The sequence below is a fragment of the Saccopteryx bilineata genome, chromosome 8 (assembly GCF_036850765.1).
Source record: "Saccopteryx bilineata isolate mSacBil1 chromosome 8, mSacBil1_pri_phased_curated, whole genome shotgun sequence".
In the NCBI taxonomy this organism is placed as follows: domain Eukaryota; kingdom Metazoa; phylum Chordata; class Mammalia; order Chiroptera; family Emballonuridae; genus Saccopteryx; species Saccopteryx bilineata.
The window spans coordinates 28,785,668-28,798,070 of NC_089497.1; the positions used below are offsets into that span (position 1 = coordinate 28,785,668).

Sequence of the window (12,403 nt, forward strand, 5' to 3'; positions counted from 1 at the left end):
AAAAAAAAAAAAAGCCCTGGCTGGATAGCTCAGCTGGTTGGAGCACTGTCCCGGAGCACGGAGGTTGCCGGTTCGACTCCCCAGTCAGGGCACATACAGGAGCAGCTCAACATTCCTGGCTCTCTCTACCTACTTCTCTCTCTCTCTCTCAAAAAAAAAAATGTTTAATGTGATAGTAACTTGGAAAAGGTTGGAAATGCAACAGAAAAATGAGTGACTTTTTCACTTTATGTAACTGAAGTGGATAAATTTAAAAAGACTGAACACACCCGGGGAACCTTATTTTATTAAACAATCACCATAACCAAATTTGATAGTGTTATGTAACTAAAACAAAGCTTATTTTCCATACAAATACATTTACTTATTTTAGTAAGATATTTAAAAATATAGTTTAATATTTTAGTTATAAATGTGATAAAAAACAATACTTCTCTTTTTAGCCAATTAAATCCAAAAATTTTTTTTAAACAAAAGAGAAGGAGTCTAAGAGCTGAAATGACTGCTACCAATTGACTGACTTGCTTGAAAAACATCACAGGATGTATATACATTACACTTCAGTAAAAAGCTGTGCTCAGGCCCTGGCCAGTGGCTCCGTGAATAGAGTGTTAGTCCAGTGTCTAGATGTCCCAGGTTTGAGTCTTGGTCAAGGCACACAGAAGAAGTGACCATCTGCTTTTCTCATCCTCCCTCTCCCTCCTCCCCTCCCTATTCCCCTCCTGCAGCCAATGGCTTGCTTGGTTTGAGCATGACCCCAGGCACTGAGGATAACTTGATTGGTCTGAGCACATCAGACTCAGTTGTTGAAAATAGCTTGGTACTCCAGCATCGGCCCCAGATGGGGTTACTCGGTGAGTCCCGGTTGGGGAGCATGCAGGAGCATGTCTCACTATCTCCCCTCCTCTCACCAAAAGAAAAAAAAAAAGGCTGTATTCAAAACAATTACCACTACAAAGAGTTCATAACTTCTGGTCTTCCCATTGGACTTAACAATAACATCCACACTTCTTACCATGGCCATAGATTTGGCCCTGCCTACCTCTCCAATCTTTTCTGCCTCACTCCTTGCTATCGGTTCACCTGCTCTCTTCCAAACCTTCAAAGGTTATTCTGACCTGAGTGTCTTCACATAGGCCTTTCCCTCTGCAGTGCTGTTCCTCTTCCTCATTGCTTGTCTAGCTCTAAACTCTGTGTTGTGGAGAGCAAGCCAAATTATTCAAACGTTCCTACCTTCAGAGGTCGGGAGGTTCACTCAAGAGGCTGAACTACAGAACACGCTCCATATTCTACACAGCAACGAACCAGGAAAATTAGTGTTGAAACATGAAACAAGCCTGTGTTAAAGCTCAGCAGGGTGGAAGCAGGAAGCCAGAGCGTGCAGGGCTGGAGTGGAAGGGCTGTTCTACGGTCTCCCCGAGCAGGGATGCTGTCCTGACGTCTGTCTCCAACATACTAGCTCACTCTTCTTTCTGACCCTAGCTCAGAGGGGGTGTAGGCTAGGTCTGGACTCTGAGGAGTTTTGTTTGGCCCCAAGTTGAAAAAAAAAATTTTTTTTTGCCCTGGCTGGTTGGCTCAGCGGTAGAGCATCGGCCTGGAGTGTGGGGGACCCAGGTTCGATTCCCGGCCAGGGCACATAGGAGAAGCGCCCATTTGCTTCTCCACCCCCTCCCTCCTTCCTCTCTGTCTCTCTCTTCCCCTCCCGTAGCCAAGGCTTCATTGGAGCAAAGATGGCCCGGGCGCTGGGGATGGCTCCTTGGCCTCTGCCCCAGGCGCTAGAGTGGCTCTGGTCGCAGCAGAGCGACGCCCCCGGAGGGGCAGAGCATCGCCCTCTGGTGGGCAGAGCGTCGCCCCTGTTGAGCGTGCCGGGTGGATCCCGGTCGGGTGCATGCGGGAGTCTGTCTGTCTCTCCCCGTTTCCAGCTTCAGAAAAATACAAAAAAAGAAAAAAAAATTTTTTTTTTAAAAGATTCATTTATTGGTCAAACATTGATTGAACACATGCTGCGTGTAAAGGACATTTCTGGATGATAAGTATATAGCAGGGCACAAAAACAGACAAACCTCTAGTTGAACGGTAGATAGGTAATACATAAGAAAAACATACAGTATACTAGATCATGATATGTCGTGAAGAGAACACAGCGGAGAAGGGGAGAGGTACAGTGTGTCTGTCCGGCTCCAAGTTTAGATAGTAAGGGTGAGAAAAACCTCTGAGAAGATGGCGTCTAAGCAAAGGGCTGGAGGGGTGAATGGGCCACGGAGACACCCAGAGAAAGGGCGTTCAGGCAGGGGACGCAGGGGCGAATGTCACGATGGGGAAATGAGCTGGTGTACTTGGGGAGCAGGCAGGAGGCCACTGTGGCTGCGGTAATGAGATCAGGTCAGGCTGCCTCGCAGGCACTGGGCAACCTTTGGCTCTCACACTGAGCGAGATGGAACGCCTCTGAAGGGAGAGCAGGGGCGGAGCTGCTGCACTGACCCCGGAGGAAGATGAGGGTGATTCGGACTATGGTTGTGCAGCAGAGGGCCGTGAGAAGTGCTCGGATTCCGGACATGTTTTGAGGGTGGAGCCAACAGGATCCCCACATGGATTACATGTAGGTTCTGAAAGGAAGAGAGGAGTTAAGGACAATTCTAAGTTCTTTGGCTTGAGCAAGGGAAGAAAGAAGTTGCCAACATTTACAATCAGATTCAAAATAATAATCCAGACTTCCAGCTACTCTCAAAACACTAGTGGTCAACTGCGTATCTGAATTATTCAAAAGACAATAATCAGCTGGAGCTGGGAAACAGCTACCCCCTGGAGAGAGGACACAGGCCCTTTGATGCACTTTATATAGGTCTTGCTCCCCCTTGTCTGATACCTGGCCTTCTGGGTTACACGTAGCTGTTTGTATCTGTCTGACTGCTGCAGTTGAGTTTGGGACCCCCACCCAAAGTTTTCTCATAAACTTAATGTCATAAAATACAACATAAATTTGCCCATAATTTTAACTAAAGAAAAGGAACTTCTGACAAAGTATTCGTTTAAAAAAGGTATAAAGGTCTTGGGCGGTTGGCTCAGTGGTACAGCGTCGGTCTGGTGTGCAGGAGTCCCGGGTTCGATTCCTGGCCAGGGCACACAGGAGAAGCACCCATCTGCTTCTCCACCCCTCCCCCTCTCCTTCCTCTCTCTCTCTTCTCCTCCTGTAGCCAAGGCTCCACTGGAGCAATGTTGGCCTGGGTGCTGAGGATGGCTCTGTAGCCTCTGCCTCAGGTGCTAGAATGGCTCCGGATGCAATGGAGCAACGCCCCGAATGGGCAGAGCATCGCCCCCTGGTGGGCATGCCGGGTGGATCCTGGTCAGGGCATGCGGGAGTCTGTCTGACTGCCTCCCTGTTTCCAACTTCAGAAAAATAAAAATAAGTAAAAATAAAAAAAGGTATAAAAACGGCACCTGTTACTCTAGATTTTTCCCTCCCTAATGAGTTGACAGTAACCTGGGACAGAGGTCTACCCTCTGTCTCTCTTCTGCGTGACAAGAGAAGCTTCTTGAAGAAACCACTTTTCCACATATTGTGACTTCATCAAGTCTAAATCCCACCCACTTGATAGTCTGTGTCTGCAGAGCCCATAGTGAGTCACGGTGCTGGATCTCACCGGCTGGGTACCACATCTCACTATACTGGGATTTCTAAACAAGGGGGCTCTGAGGCCCAGGTTGGTACTGGGGGGCATTGGTTCCAGGCTGGTGCTATTACCAACAAGCCCAGTGACTGGCAAATTCCTTGTCCTCTCTGGGTTCCGCTCCTCGTCAGCAGAGAATGGAGGCGGAGTGCAACAGAGCGTCCCAAACGCTAACGTGTGGCCCAGTCCCCGCTCTGGGTGGTGACTCAGCTGCACTGACATAAGGGTCACTGGCTCAGAACCAAGTGCTTGGTAACAATGTCTCTGAGGAAGGCCTGATGACGTTTCCTTTCAGCAAATAAAAATCATGTGAACTTAAATGTCTTGTTTTGCTTTGTCTATCAGGAAACTCAGAGCTAAATGCAATGTTCAGTAACAAAACCATTTTACCTTGGGATCTGAGTACAACATCCCCCCCTTCCTCCATAGTTACTTGAACGGTTTTAATTTCATTTTTAACTGCCCAGTTTTAGGTCCATTTGGATTCTAGGCAATATCAAATGTTCTATGAAAAGGAGCGGGGCAGAACGGAAGCACTGGGAAAAAGTAGAAAAGGGAACATGATATTTTAAAATATCTATCCAGCTTGATATTAGAAACGTCAGTACATACGGTTTGTGAAAGGGTCAAATAAACATAAACCTCAGAGCCCTGTGTTACCCCCAAAGCGGCTTCGTCTCAGAGGCCTCTGACCTGTAACAACTGCCTTGAGATAGACAGAGGCAGCCACGCACAGAACGGGGCTGTAGACTGGGGAGACGGACCGGCCTTGCTAGAAATGTTCTCCCAAGCAGACGCTCTCTTTCTTATCTAATTATGGTCATCTAGAGACAGAAGTGACAAGTCTCATGATCTGGATTAACTCCCAGTAATAAAGAAGGATCAGTTTTGATATCAAGGAGAATTTAAAGAAAAAAAAACCATATGTTAATTAGTAACACAAAAACTGTGGGTAAAGCAAGCGTCAAGACAGATACTCTGTGGCAATAAATCAAAGTACACTCCGTAAACCCACATGCAGCCAGCAGCCAGACAGGCACAGTCAAGGGCCAGGAGACCAGTACTCCTCGGCTGCCACGGGAAAACCCTGGCTGGGGAGATAGGACCCCAAGCTTGGCTAATGACTAGTTACATGACCTTGGGAAATTCCTGTAACCACCCGGGCTGCATCTGTGAAATGAAGAGAATGTGGAGAGTACAGATGTACAGAGGCAGAAGTTCTCATAACAGCTCCGTCTACCCACTTTCATCCCTTTGTTTGACTCAGCACCAAGCCCACACATCCCGAATGCTGCAGGCTAGAAGACGATTCTCCCGTACATCCCAGGCACTTCTTCCAACTTGTTAAAGAGCTGGGTTTGTTCCCAAGCCTGTTTATGCCTGTTGGACTTGTTATTATAATTACATAATATAACCACGTATTATGTAAGCTGATGAACTCGGACAGTGAAAGGCAGGAATTATTTCCTATGTAAAGTCTATTGACTAGTCGGAGAAGACCTGATAAAGACCAATCACTTAAAACAGAACTGTCCCATGAAAAAGAAATGGTAAAAATCTAGAAGGATTCTTTCTAAAGCCTTTCCTACTATGACTAAATTGAAACGGGGAGGCACAGGAAATGCAATCATTAAGGTATAACTAATGCAAGAAAAATGGTAGGACATTAAAATCAGCAGACATACAATCTAAGAAAAGGCCTTGGCCCTGCCTCAGGCTCTACTGTAATGGCAAAAGGAGTAAGAACCACAGGGAAATGTTACAGAAGCCCATGCTCTTGTTTAAAGCTGGGTGAAACAGGCAATGATGACAGTGAAAATGTTTCTAGGAAGTGACTAGAGGAGCAGAGAAGTGGAGGACGTGTTTAGGGTTGTAACAGGGAAGGGCAGACAGACAGACTTTTGACAGTCTGTCAGCTAAAAGGGGAATGAATCCACTCTGCACAGGATCACAGGTTGGTCTTGACCAACTTCCCAAGAAGATTTCTTTAACTAGTACAATCAGTATTTAAACTCTTTCCCTGCCTCCCCAGTTTTTCAAATATACATTTGATAAATTACTTAATGAGTAATAATACACCTTGAACTGACCTGGGTGATGGGCTCTGAAGACAAGAACCTAGGATGCTACAGTTTTGTGAGGGCAAACACAGAGAGTGTGCGAAGTCCTAGGTAGAAATAATAGTTTTCAACAGCAAGACCAGGCCTGTAATTTTCTGCAGCTCAGCATGACATCATGGTTTATATGAGGCCAACTCTATAAATCAAGCTTTACCTAATTAGAGATTCCTCTGCAGATCTACATTATTAGAGCAAATAATTAAAACTGCTTAGGCAATAATATAAGCCAGATCTGTTTACAAAAATGTCCCCCCCCACCCCACCCCGTACCCTTTTAGTCTACCACTTACAGATCTTTCACATTTAGTAAATTATAGACTCAGAACATTTCTTTTAGTCTGACTTCACTTTCAAGGAATTCTTCAATTAACTTTACGTTGCTTTAAGCTGTTCATCCAACGAGAAAACAATCTGGATTCTGACTCCCGTGCTTGCCAATGGCTGCCATCCATGTTTGACTTTCAGACACACTGTCTCTTGAGAGCCAAGCTCTGTTTGCATAAAACCAGCCAGTTGTCATAGCATTTTGACAAGCACTATAGAAAAACAAGGAACAATACTCAGTGGTGGCTAAACTGGGAGCATTACCACTGCAAGGGTGACTGCACTAGGGACACACATGACACCCACACCCAACCACCTGGCCTGAGCCAGAAGGTAACACGTACTCCCCTTTCATCGTGACCTTTCCATTTTCAGGTGCCATCTCTTTAGCACCAATTATTTTCCTTTCCTCTCCCCTCTTTTTCCAAAATGGCTAAAACACCCAAAATTCGTGGTTACTCTAACAGGCAAAAATGCGAGTAGAAATCTAGGAAGCAGGAGATTGCACTGCCCCTGCAGTGGTTACAGAGCCTCTAGGGTTAAGAGCTTCACCAAATAACAATAAGAAAGCACGATCTCCAATGTGGGGACCTCAGTCTAAAACTGAATTTTCTCAGACTCTGGTGGAGTAGCTCAATTCTCTTTGCCGCTTGAGGCTTCTCACTAATGTTTTCCAAGAAATGCAAATCACAACTGGACAGCACAAAATAACCATGGGAACAAACGATGTAAGAAAAAGATCACTGAAGAAAAAGATGCTTGGGTCTTCTACCTATTACAGCTGAGTCCAGCTGAATGGATTCTACTTTCCTTCCCACGGTGTGTGGCCTGTTCTGAGTGCCCCTCAGAACTGAGTGTTGGTCCTATGAAGCACCTGTGATGCTAACAGAATAATGAGCTGGGAGTGATGTTCTGAAGGTCTCTTAAATACTCAAATTTACTATAAGATGCATGTGCGATTTTTCCAAAATCATGCTCAATGTTGTTCCTGAGTGGGATGTGCAATTGTTGAAGCTGTAGGCCTTTCCAAAGGGATGGAATAAACACTGGCACAGCCAAGCCATAACAAGCGGGAAAGAGCCAGACGAGCGCACAGGGCAGGGGGAGCCCACGGGCTGAGGGCGGACTTGGCACTGGTTCGGCATGGACGGGAGGACCTCTGGAAGGTCTGCTGTTTTTTCAAAAGAGCACTGTGCTTTGACTCCCCTCTTAAGGATACTGCCACTGCAAGTACATCTCAATCAAAAGTCTGCAGGATTCCTGAGAGACCCAAAGTTATTCTAATATCATTCTTTTCCCCTAGTCTTCCCTCTCAATTCCTTTTCTTTCTTTCTTTCTTTCTTTCTTTCTTTCTTTCTTTCTTTCTTTCTTTTTTTTTTTTTGTATTTTTCTGAAGTGAGAAGCAGGGAGGCAGACAGACAGACTCCCGCACATGCTCCCGACCGGGATCCACCTGGCATGCTTACCAGGGGGTGATGATCTACCTATCTGGGGAGTTGCTCCATTGCAACTGGAGCCATTCTAGCGCCTGAGGCAGAGGCCATGGAGTCATCCTTAGCGCCGAGGCCAACTTTGCTCCAATGGAGCCTTGGCTGTGGGAGGGGAAGAGAAAGATAAAGAGAAAGTAGAGGGGGAGGGGTGGAGAAGCAGATGGGTGCTTCTCCTGTGTGCCCTGACCAGGAATCGAACCCGGGATTTCCACACACCAGGCAGATGCTCTACAGCTGAGCTAGCTGGCCAGGGCCTTCCCTCTCACTTCTTATTTAAAATTCCAATGTGAATTTTATTGTGTGTTTTATTTGCAAGTTACTGCAAATGCTTTGTGGACAAGGAGATGAGTGTAACTAGGTCTGTCTACTGTTGCCTCTGCCTCTCTTAGTCTCTGTCTCTCTCTTGCTCATACACACACATGCCTGTGCTGTGACCTAGCATCCAAGCTATTCTTTCTCCAGTAAAAAGATCAGCATTTCATAAAGTACCAGATATTTTCTTTAAACAGCAAATCTTTCTATTGAATTATTTTTTCTGTATATACTGATTTAAAAAATAGAAGCAACCAAGATACCTGATATAAAATTCACTAATCTGTTAAAAAGCATTGTTTTATGGAAGACCAGTACTTTTCTAAAATTGAGTCATAGTTCAGATCTTGCTTCTAATTTTATGACCTCAAGATAGCTCCTCTCCTGCCTTTTTGTTCTCTCTGAAACTTAGGTTCTCTGAATTTAAAATACAATTTTATAGGAATGTTCTCTCCAACGAAACAATCCAACAAAAATCCAAAAATTTAGGGAGGGGTGTGCTCTCTCCTAAAACTTCTTCCCTAATTGTGTGCACTGTTAGCTTATTTCTTGAAATAATGGTGCTCAAGGGGCTTAACTTGGAAGGAAACAATAAACCAAGAGGGATATTATTAGAGGACGCAAAAGCTTAGACTCACCTTTTTAGCAATTCCAAAGGAGAACAAACTGCTTATGTATAAGAAGAATTCTAGAGTGTATAGAAGAATTCAAGTACTTGTACAGTTTTGCTTAATGCCTAGAACAGCAGTGACATAGATGACTGTGTTCTCCAGTTTTCTAGGTGAGAACAGTAACCTGGGGGAAATACACTGACTTGGTAAATTTTAAAATAAATCATTAAAAAATACTTAAAAACTTTTAAGACTATTTGAAAAATAATGTTATTCATGATTCAGTTTAAAAAAAATTATTGATTGATTTCGAGAGAGAGAGAAAGGGGAAGGAAGAGAGGGAAGCATCAACTGTAGTCATTGCTTCTCACACATGCCTTGACTGGGCAAGCTTGGGGCTTGCAACCAGCAACCTAAGCATTCCAGGCTGAGGCTTTATATCTGCTGTGCCCCCACCGGTCAGGCCATGAGTCACTTTTAACCTGCTGTTCTTTTTGGCAAGAACAGGGTGAAAGAGGTCTTGGCAAAAGAAACTATTCCATCAGCAGCTCTCAAAACAAACAAACAAATAACCCTTAAAGCAATGCTGGGTCTCACATGCTCTATCTCAGGCCTTAAAAATACCCACAAGCATAAGGAATGAACTAGGTTTCTGAGCTGATGGTATCTGTCTCCTTTTGGAAGTTCTGTGATCACAGAGTGATTACAGAGGAAATATTTTGGCTCTCTAATGTAAACTTGTACAGACTTTGAACTTAGGGAACTGACAGCTTCCGGATGCAAACTTGTCTCCTACTAAGAAACCATAGCGCTAGACCCTAGTGAGATAATCCAGATTTGAGATCTGCAAAAGACTTCTTTGCAAAATAGCTAAGTGAATGGAAAAAAAAATATCAGATAAAATTTTTAAAAGGGTGTGGGAACAATAAAAAAATAAAGATACAAGGGTTTGAAAAGGTTGCATTAAAAAATGAAGACATTAAATGCCACAATTTTAGAAAATAAAATTACATGGTACATGATATGCTAGCAAACTTCTCAACGATAGTAAGACTTTCCAAGAAATAAAACTTGTATGGCTAGTACCCAGGGTGATTATTCAATCAGAGAGAGATGTTACTCAGAAAATAACATTGCATGTCACATGTAGAGGTCTCAAGCCAGTTTCCTTGAGCCACATTCTCCCTGCCCTCAACCTCACGCTTGCCACTTCCCCAACTGGAAATCAAACAAACAAACAAACAAAACCACTGCAGCTTTCTGGAATTCTCCTATAAATTCCAAGTGATTAAAAAAAATTAAATGAAAATAAACCATAAAGTTAGATGACAATATGAAGAAAATTCTCTTACCCCTTAATGTTGTGGTTCTATTACTTGAAAGGAAGATCGTTTTACAAACACACATCACACTCATACAAACACGCGCTGGCTTACATTTATACGGTGTATAAAAAGACTTTTAAACAGAAAAGGAATGGAAAGATAATCAATAGCTGTACTTAAGAAGTCTAGAAATAATTTTGGAGAAAAATCTTTAAGTCCACTAAAACACAGTTTAACTTTAAATGGCAGATAACTCAAGATTCTCAATTTTCTTTTTTAACAGACTTTTCAAACAAGATCCCAGTGTACATGTTGCTGGTAACACAAAGCATCCACAGAGGAATTTCATTCTTCAGTTACTCTGGGGCTTCTTGCTTGCTCTCATTTGGTATGTGGCTGCCGGGTAGATTTGGGCACGTAAATAAAACAGAGGGTTAAAGAGGATAAAAAAGTACTCAAGGGATGTGATGAGCTAACTAACTGTTACTATTAAAGAGAAAAGTAATTGCAGTACAGGTGTGATTAACATGGTCGCTGGGAGGTGCTAAAAACCTCACCTAGCTTGATGCTGCAATCTGTATCAGAAACATTCTGATCTGATGCATTAGTTCTTTCTGCTCTCTATAATGTATACACTAGTTGGCCTTCTTTCCAGCATGCAATTCACTTTCACCTAGATTGGTAATTACCTAGAGTCACATAATTTAACAAATATTTTGTAAATACTACTTTTTAATGACAACAGTCTTCAGACCCATCAGTTTGACAAAGGAGACTATCAAAATGATCCTGCTTCAGAAGCCTTTATTACGAATTCGGTGGCATATGTGTGTATACGTAATATCACAAGCTGTACATTTATATATTATAGATATATATTCAAAAACTGAATTTGAAAAATAACAATATATTTAAAGGTCTCCATTATAGTTAAAAATTAAACCAAGTTTCAGGCAAATATAAAATGATTCATAAGAAAGCTGTGAACTATAATTAGATGGGAATATGCTGATTAAAATTTTAAATATCACTAATTCTTATTTGGTCATAAAAAACACAGACAGAGGCAATAAATAATCTGCATCTGTTCCTAGAAGCATTATTAAGGAATAGGATAAAGGAACTCTCTGCTTCATAAATTTATAGCAACATTTCGCATACCTTCAAAGATTCAAGACATAAGCAAAAGAAGGGTTCTTGAGCAGCCAAAATCTACAAATTTCATGAACTCTTTCATTATATGAGAGTTTCCTCGTGTGCTCTCATACATTCATTCATTCATTTGTTTATTTAGTGAAAGAGAGTGAGAGAGAAAGAGAGAGAGAGACAGGAAGGGAGAGAGATGAGAAGCATCAACTTGTAGTTGCAACACTAATTGTTCAATGATTGATTCTCATACATGCTTTGACCAGGGGGCTCAAACCAAGCCAGTGACCCCTTGCTCAAGCCAGCGACTCTGGACTCAAGCCAGAAACCTTGGGATCATGTCAATGATCCTGCACTCAAGTTGGCAACCCTGCACTCAAACCGATGAGCCCGGGCTCAAGCCGGTAACCTTGGGGTTTCAAATCTAGGACCTCAGCATCCCAGGTTGATGGTCTACTGCACCGTCACTGGTCAGGCGTGCCCTTATTTTATGTGCAGTTCATATGGTTGGTTACACTCTAAAATGATTAGAAGCATCACACTTGAGAGTGTGGCTCAGTGAGAAACCTTCACAGGTGTCTGTCAGCCTTCACAGCAAGGAAATCCGAAATGCTATAAAAAGTTGGCCCAATATGCCCCAGAAGCACAGCATTCAGAAGCTGTCTAAGAGTGGTAAACAGACTTAAGTATCCAAAAGGGCCTGAGAGGACCATCATACACAGGAGATGCTAAATCAACATTTGCTGAAATGCAAAGAGAACTTGATAATGACCCTGGGTTATCAAAAAAGTTTAAATTATGGTCAGCCTGTGCTCTTTTAAGGCAAATAAATGGAAACATTTTAGAAAAATTTACATCGAAATCAGTTAAAATAATATATATTTTTAATGTTTTGGAGCTTACAACCTTCTTACTAGGGAAAAAATCCAGGACATCAGGGAGAAGCCTTCTGAGGTGATGATGCCTCCCCTTGCCCTTCTCATTCTCTCTCTCGGAGGCTCTGGTCTTCTACCGTTACGGACCACCAGCTATTAGACAGACCATAAGCTCTGCTACCATCTGTGTGCCACAGAGTCCTCGTTTTATACTTCTAAAATTGTGCATTGTTTCTTCTCTTTAATAACTGTGTTCAAAGTAAACAAGTTTCTGAAGACTCACAACTAGGATTCAAAAGAAAATCTGTCTGGTAAGAAAAAGTGTTCTTCACAAGATGTAGAATAATATTTTGAGGAATGCCAGATTTTCACCAAAAACAGATGGAAAGCCACTATTCTAAACTTGGTGGAGTCTCTAAAGTAAGCCCAATTTTCTCTAAATACAATCAAATATAGTAACTCTTGCATTTCCATTTTTTTAACAGTCAGATTTGATGGAAATAGCTATAAAGAGGCAGGTTTCTTTCAACAG

The 12,403-nt window shown here is 42.8% G+C and overlaps 2 protein-coding genes across 7 annotated transcripts in view; one reads left to right on the forward strand and one right to left on the reverse strand.

Moving 5' to 3' along the window:
* The window catches only part of CMSS1 (cms1 ribosomal small subunit homolog), a 430,962-nt gene that overhangs the window by 197,736 nt on the left and 220,823 nt on the right, over positions 1-12,403 (reverse strand). The window lies entirely within an intron of this gene.
* FILIP1L (filamin A interacting protein 1 like) overlaps positions 1-12,403 on the forward strand; it is a 327,587-nt gene that overhangs the window by 100,302 nt on the left and 214,882 nt on the right. The window contains exon 1 of one of the 2 annotated variants that reach the window (XM_066241791.1): positions 10,185-10,238. The exons of the other annotated variant lie outside the window; for it this stretch is intronic. The gene's annotated coding sequence lies outside the window, so the exon portion shown is untranslated. Of the gene's footprint in view, positions 1-10,184; positions 10,239-12,403 lie in introns of those variants that run through there. 2 annotated transcript variants of the gene reach the window in all.